This window comes from Ischnura elegans, chromosome 11 (assembly GCF_921293095.1).
Source record: "Ischnura elegans chromosome 11, ioIscEleg1.1, whole genome shotgun sequence".
Classification (NCBI taxonomy): Eukaryota; Metazoa; Arthropoda; class Insecta; order Odonata; family Coenagrionidae; genus Ischnura; species Ischnura elegans.
The window spans coordinates 80,411,073-80,418,966 of NC_060256.1; positions in this window are offsets into that span (position 1 = coordinate 80,411,073).

Here is a 7,894-nt window from a genome sequence, read left to right on the forward strand (position 1 = left end):
GATTTTTGTGCAAAGGCCCTTCGACTCAAAGGCTCGGAGACTCTTGTCTCCTAAACTCTGCCTCCGAAAATCCTGCCTCCGGAAATCCAGCCTCCGGAAACCCAGCCCTGAACCCAGCCATACCTGCAGAGCAAGACTTATATAGGTAGTAAGGCGGAGGAATACCTACTCCTTGGCAATCAAGGGGAAATGGGTGCTGAGGCATAAGTTTGCAGCTTGGAGTGAGAAGTACTACCTTAGTCCTATCACAACTCTCTCTCCCTCCAACACCTCACCCCACTACGTCTCTCCCCTCCATGAATTCCAGAGTGATGTCTCCAACCCAGAAGATTGAGGGGAAAATTCCGGCCTGCACGCTGTTCCCCCCTCCTACCCCGGCGGGGATGATTGATGCTTGGCGGAGCTGCGAGTCAACAGGGGCGATTTTTGGGGGCAGATTCGCAGCTGATTGAACATCGCCCTTTTTACCCCTCCACTCCTAGGAAAAATCCCTCCCCTCCACCCTGACACGCCGTGGAGTACGCAAGCCCTCTTTTTGCACGGGCGCTCGTGGTAGACTGACATGGGTGATTTTAGCAAAATTATACAGCTTGTACTTAGTTTGGTAATGTTTCCTATGGGATCATTTAGTTATCATCGTTGTTTTCTGTAATAATTCTGATTTTGAATACTTCTACTTCAAATAGATATTGATTGAAAATAACTAGTATATTTTTTTGACAATTGTTTCTTGTGTGCTGATTTCTTGTTTGCGGAGTCTTTCCCTGCACTACCTTGTGACCGACGATTGGAGTTCCCTTTGTCTGGGGCTTACGTGCACAGTCTTCAAGATTTAACGACGTAACGCCACAGCAGGTGAATTAGAGGGCTCGAGAGAACTTGAGGTAAAATGGATTAACTGGAGCTGTCACATAGCATAATCTGACAGGCTCCAACAAATGATCAAGAAATATTTAAAGCAAGTAGAATAAAACCAAAATAGGAATAAAGATTGGATACAAGCTATGTTAGGAAAATATTCATCATTAATATTGTGTGATGCCATCAGTTTTTGTCCAGGGAACAACAGCATGCGTGAGATCATCATTTTTCGACAAAGCTGTCAATGAGTATCAACCCTGTAATCTCAAAGGTAGCATTATACTTAATTTAAAGCAAATGTAGATGTCTATATCTGGTATACAGCAAACCTAATGGTTTCGCATATGCCAAATGTAGATGTCTATCATTAGTCTACATGAGGTCTACATTTGGTTTACAATAGTGGCAGATGTCGCTCTTTTTTGGTCTACTGGTAACATATAATTTAGGTCTATGGTTATCCCAAATGTTTACATAAAATACTTTTTTTACAAAAACATCCATATTATACTGCTTATCTAGTAGTAATAATGTAGCTTTTTAACCTAAAATGTGTATATGTCAATTTTGATGATTACCTTCGAAGAATTATCAATTATATCTATAATAAACATAGGATGGCATTTTCAGCAGCAGCATAGCAGTAGGATAACATTTCCTAACTAGCCAAGGAAATTCAAACTCTGTATAGTTCATCTGACTGGCCAGACAAGGCAAGTCCTTCAGGTCATAGGTTTGGCGTGCGGTCAACATCCCCGAATGCTGAAAGAAACTAAAAAACAATGAAAAAACAAAAGCTAGAATGATGGACTGAATTCAACTTTGGCAATCACGACTCGATGAAGGAATTGCAATATGGAATGTTTAAACCTGGAATATGGAAGTAGCTAATGAAATAAAATTCAAGTTTGACATGGAACACTTCAAGAACCCCTCAACCTCCTCTTGACAGTAAAAAAAACTCAGGGTGAAGCGCTTAGATGTAAAATGTGATTACACACTTAACTGTATTATTACTAGAGATGTGCGAATAGTATCCGCGAATACTCGAATACCTCGAATAATAGAAAGTATTCGATATTCGAGATCTCGAATAGTTATGCCAAAGGTACCGTCTCGAATACCTCGAATACTTTGAATTTCGCGTCATACACTGTCGCTCGCACGTCGTTGGTAGTTGACTCGGAAAAATGAGAACTCGTCTAGTGCATGCAGCGCCGTTTTAGGCAAGCTGACGAAATACATCAAATTCACGGGTTTGAGCGGTGAAAAGAGTTCGACGTGGGGAACCGAAATTGATCGGATGAAAAAAATCCGAAAATCCCAGGTGTCCCCTATCAGGAGAACCTCAGTTCCGTGGGATAGCGACATTGGCGCATTTCCCACGATCCGCTATCCCCATCCATTCAGCGTTCGCCCCCCCCCCTCTCAGAAGATTTCCTCTTCCCCGATAACAAAAAAAAGGTCCCGGCTCGTGCAGGGATCATATTACGAAGACCTCAGCTTTGAAAAAAATATCAAGTTACCGGAAAATAATAGAATCGTGTTTCACCCTTCCCTCTTTCTCCCCACTGACCATTTTCCCGCATCCATCTTATGATAAAATGAGAGGAGGTGTTTGCCGTGTGTCCTTTGTGGCTAATAATGACAAGCACTTATTTTGAATCTTCCCCAGGAGATGAAACTACCATAGGGAGGAACTCAGTGCCGTGGGATAGTGACATTGGCGCATTTCCCACGATCTGCTATCCCCCTCCATTCAGCATTCGCCTCACCCACTCTTGACGATTTCCTCTTCTCCGAAATCAAACAAAAGATCCCAGCTCGCGCAGGGATTGTATTACAAAAACCTTAGCTTCAAAAAATATCAAGTTACGCGAGAAAAATAGAAACGTGTCTCGCACCCACCCCCTTTTCTCACCCACTGACCTTTTTCTACCTACCTGCTTCGAATTTCCCCCTTTCTCGAGGTCAACTGCTGCATGAGTCATCTACTAGCCCGAAAGGTGTCTAACAATGTCTTTCGGCAATTGTTATTACACCTTTATTGGATTGAAATATTAGTAATGTGCGCGTAATTTAAAAAAGAATAAGACCAAACACGACATATTTCTGACTTTATTTAAGCATTTTGCGCAAGAAAATAAATACCGGGAAGAAGAAGAAATACGACGGAGGCGTAATGCTCAAATAGGGTGGTTTCCTATTATTTTTTATTGCCTAAATCGAAATATTAATACTCCTGAAGTACGTATTTAACGCTTTTAGAGTTTTATAAGACGATATCTATTTTTCGCGATTAAATTAAAAGTGAAAATTTTCAAGCGCGCGAATACGCGACGGGTAAGTATGAATGCCGGGAAAAACTCCGCGTGACGTCGTTCTGGTTCCCGCTGCCGCAAGTGAGGTGACCTTGGGGCGAGGCTCTGAGTGCTATTACGACGCAGGATGCTAGCAGGTAGCCGAGTACCATGCTAGCTGGTAGCGCTTGGCTTGGATTATTAATACCTTATCAAACAGACTGTGTGATTATTAAGACATGTTTCCCTGAGCTCTGTGCCTCATGCATGCATTGGTAACCTCAGACGATGTAAAACTCCGATCCTCTCGTGTAGAAACTAGGTCCCTGTGATGTCACGTGGAGTGGCATCGCATAGGCGCCAATCTGGTCTTTTTCAAATGAGGTAAAATTGAACATTGCCATTAGTCTAAACCGGTATTTCTAGAACGAAATAATTTGTATACATATTATGAATACACTAATGGTGGGTAACGAATCACAATCAATACCTTTCGTTTTCTTTAATGAAGGAAACTACCCTATTGTTTACATAAAATTAAAATATTCCATTAATCAGCTAAATTCCTGTTTGAATCCTTTAAAGGCAATCACAATTACTCGCCAAAATCTTGGGTTTCCTGCTGCATAGGCGACCTAGTCAAACATTTTCACATTCATCGTTTAGTATTCGAGGTATTCGAAATTCGAGGTATTCGAATATTCGAGCAATGATTTAATATTCGAATTCGATATTCGAATTCGAGAAATCTACTATTCGACCCATCCCTAATTATTACCTATGAAAACCATGGCCAATGCATCTTCGATTACTTCGGCGACACTGATCTGCTCGAAATAGTGTCGTCTGAACCTACACACTGTGGGCTGAAATCATAAAAAGCTGGCCAAAAATCGCTGTAGTCTTAATTATTGCTAAATTTATGAAAATGTTTGCACATTGCATATTGTAAGGATACATACTGCTTAGTGTTCTTTGGAGATTTCTCTTTTCTCCCGCTCTTCTTAGCACTTCCTTGATACTTACACGGTTGATTCATTTTATCTTCATCATTCTTCGGTAGCACCACATTTCAAATGCTTCCACTCTTGACTTCTCTCCTGCTGTCAACGTCCAAGCCTCGCTTCCATAGAGAATCATACTCAATATTTAGCATCTAATGAATTGTTGCCTTACTTCTATGCTTGTATTCTCAGCTGTAAGATAATTATTCTTTTTGTAGAAAGCCCTTTTTGCCTTTGCTAATCTACTATTTCTTTCTTGCTTCATCCTTCGTCGGTAATTTGGTTTCCCAGATAAGAAAACTCTTTCACCTCTTTAAGCTTATGCTTTCCAAGCTTAATGTTTGTCTTAGCCTACTCTCTTTTGCTGCATACTAATTGCATCTTAGTCCTCTTTTTGTTTATTTTCAGCTGATATCTCGCAATTCGCCTTTCCAAATTTGTAAAAATCTTCTTCGTATCCTTCTCTTCAGTTATGAATGCTATGTCGTCAGCAAATCGCACCATACTAATTTATTCTCCATGGATATTGACAACCAAAGCCTTCTCCTTGCTTTCATTATGTCTTTCTCTATGTAAACATTGAATATTATGGGGGAAAGTGCACAACCTTGTGTCACCCCTTTTCCTATTCGTGCTTCTGCACAGTCAGGTCCACATAGTATTTCTTTTGTTTTACAAAGAAATACATGGGAAATATCTTAGAGTATCTAGTTCAAGAGTTATTGAAGTGGAGTCGTAGATGGATAATGTGCAAAGCTGTGCAAAATACTGGGCGAGGAGTATTTGAAATGCAAAATGTAAAGTACTTTTGACTTGGTTATTTGAAAAATAAGCTATAAAATAGTATTTTAAATAACCTGCAAAATAAAAAATACATTTGTATGGAAGCTGAGACATCTTAAAATAGGTAACCTTCCTTGTAACATTATGGATAGCTTCACACTCGAAGATGACATTCTAACGAGCAGTGGCCCAGCGAGGGGGGGCTTTGGGGGATAAAACCCCGCCCAGAGCTCAGAGAAATTTTTTATTTTAATCCATTTTACTTAGGTAATTGGATTGGTATTACTAATAGAATAGTGTAAGGATTAATAAAATATTCGTCATAAAGCCGTAAAATTCACCATTTTGAACCATTTATCCTAAAATTCCACAATTTATTAATCTCGCACCTACTGCTTATCCTGGTGGGTATTCCACACACCCCGGTATTAGTTGCACCTAAACCTCCCCCAGCCTTAATACCTAGCTGTGCCCCTGCTAGCGAGAACTAAGTAATCTCTGAAGCATAATCTTACATAAGTGTCATTAGAGCTAATTCAAAATTATTTTACATATGTATTTTTTATTTTAGAATGGGAAAATACCAAAAATCTACATTTGAAATGCAAAATACAAGATACATTCAGGTCGTGTATTTGAAATAATTACAAATACAAATTACGAATGTAAATCAAACACGTATTTTAAAATTCTTACATTAGAAATACTGGCTAGCCCTGATAATGTGAATACGTACTTGACTGTGAACTTACCTATGGAAAATAAGAGCCAATTCATCTTCGATTTTTTGGGGACACGGCTGTGGTCAAAACGGGTGTTGGAGCTGTCGCGAGATCCTAGATAAGGCCTCTCACTAAACTCAAATGCATCACTTGGCATGACTGTTAGATGGGACCAGCGTTGACATCTTCTGCACTGCGCATCCTCGTGAGCGGATATTGAAGTGTTGATGTGTTCATTCATTTTTTCGCATTCAACTTTTATCTGAAGAGGAAAGCAGGATGACTTTCTAAGCTCGAAACGTGAACTTCTGAAGTCGGCTGGATTACCCAGAAAACTGAGCTCATCATCAACAACGTTGCGGAAACATTCGCAAGTGTTTATGTACAGTCACTTTCAAAAGTGTTTCGACAAGTTTGAGGCGCCACCTCTGCTCCCTGTGGAAATTGAGTTTCCCTTACTACCACCAGTAGCGGATACAGAGAAAACTCAATGGGGAGGGGGCCGCAACAGATATCTTGAGTTACCTTTACTTTTATTGTAGTAAAAAATAATCAAGTCACATTCAGAGCTTCATAAATTTTTAATTGAAGTGATTATACACATATTCAAGACAATGCCATCTTATGATATAAAAAAATTACAATTGTGGTTCTGCTATGTTTGGCAATATGGATGGCCCCTCAAAGGGGGGGGGGGGCACCCCCTGCACCCCCCATCTGTATCCGCCACTGACAGTAGCGGATACAGAAAAAACTCAAGAAGAGAAGGCGCAAAATATTCCTTGAGCTGCCTTTTCTTTTACTGTAATGAAATATAAGTCGCATGCAAATTTTAAGCAAGTTTTATTTAAACTGATTTTATACAGAAGACAATGCCATCTTATGATATAAAAAAGTTACAATTGTGGTTCTGTTAGGCAACGGCAGCAGCCCCGCAAGGGGGGGGGGGCACACCCCCCTGCAACCCCCATATATATCCGTCACTGTGTCTTTAGCATAAATTTTTAACTGACATCGTCATCAGGCAAGTCTATCAAGTTCGTCACATGTTTCATTCTTGAAAATAATTGTCCAAACAAGTATGTTACTCACATGTCAATGAGCCTCCAAAGCACTCGCAAACCGTATCCTGCAAATTACACGACATCCATGGCAGGAGTTTCACGAAGGACCTTGAGTGAATATAAAAAGAAGCAAAGAAAATAATGCGCATAATAATAATTATGCATATGATACAGTCACTTTCATAAGATTCAGGACAAAGTTTGTGGCACCACTTCTGCTTCTTGATGAATTTTAGTTTCATTAAGTGTTTTCTTTTTCCTTGGTTATTCAGCGAAAATATATCCTTTTAGCATGAATATATATATAATCACTCAGAGAGAGATGTTACTTGCAAATCGATCATTCTGTTCCGATTTATGTCGGATTTAATCATTATTTCGTTAGCATTTACTGTATACTTGCCCCGGTTTTCCCTGATCGTTTGTATTGTATGTATCATAAAACCACCAATGCAAGCAGTCACAGTGTCCTAGTGGAGTAAACGGCCAACTGTGATGGTGGGGATTGTGAGTTTAAGTCTCTGATGTGGAAAATATTACTCTTATTTTTTTCAGATCGTTCACTCGTTTCGTATTTCTTTACATATTTCAATTCATTTATTTTGTATGTCTTTACATAATTCAAATCATTTACATATTGAATGAGCCTCTCCAAGACACCCCCAAAAATATTTTTTAATGCTTTGATTTTAACACATTTCCTACAGCATGACTTGCAAGTGAGTCACACCAAACTTCCTTCCTGTGAAATGGCAAGTTCAATATTTTTCCTCACAATGAGGCTGCCACCATTAAATGAAATGAGAAGTTACAGACTTGGTGCGTCTATACTATACTTAATAACCTATTTAGTGGAAGGGGTATTATTAGGTGAGTCACATTCTTGCAAGACTGGGTGGCACCAAGTGGCGGATTTAGAGGGGGATTATGACCCCCACCCAAAATTCTATCAAAAAATTTTAATTTTTATTAATTTATTGTTTTTGTATACATACTTGTATGTAATTATCATCGCTGTAAAACTTCTCCATGGAATTATTTTCACATTTTCTGTGGTATGACACATTAATATTTTATAATTCAAGTTGGCTATTCATTTCTTCTACATTGTTAATTGTAAACTTACTTAACCCATTTGAATCCACAAGCATACCAGTACG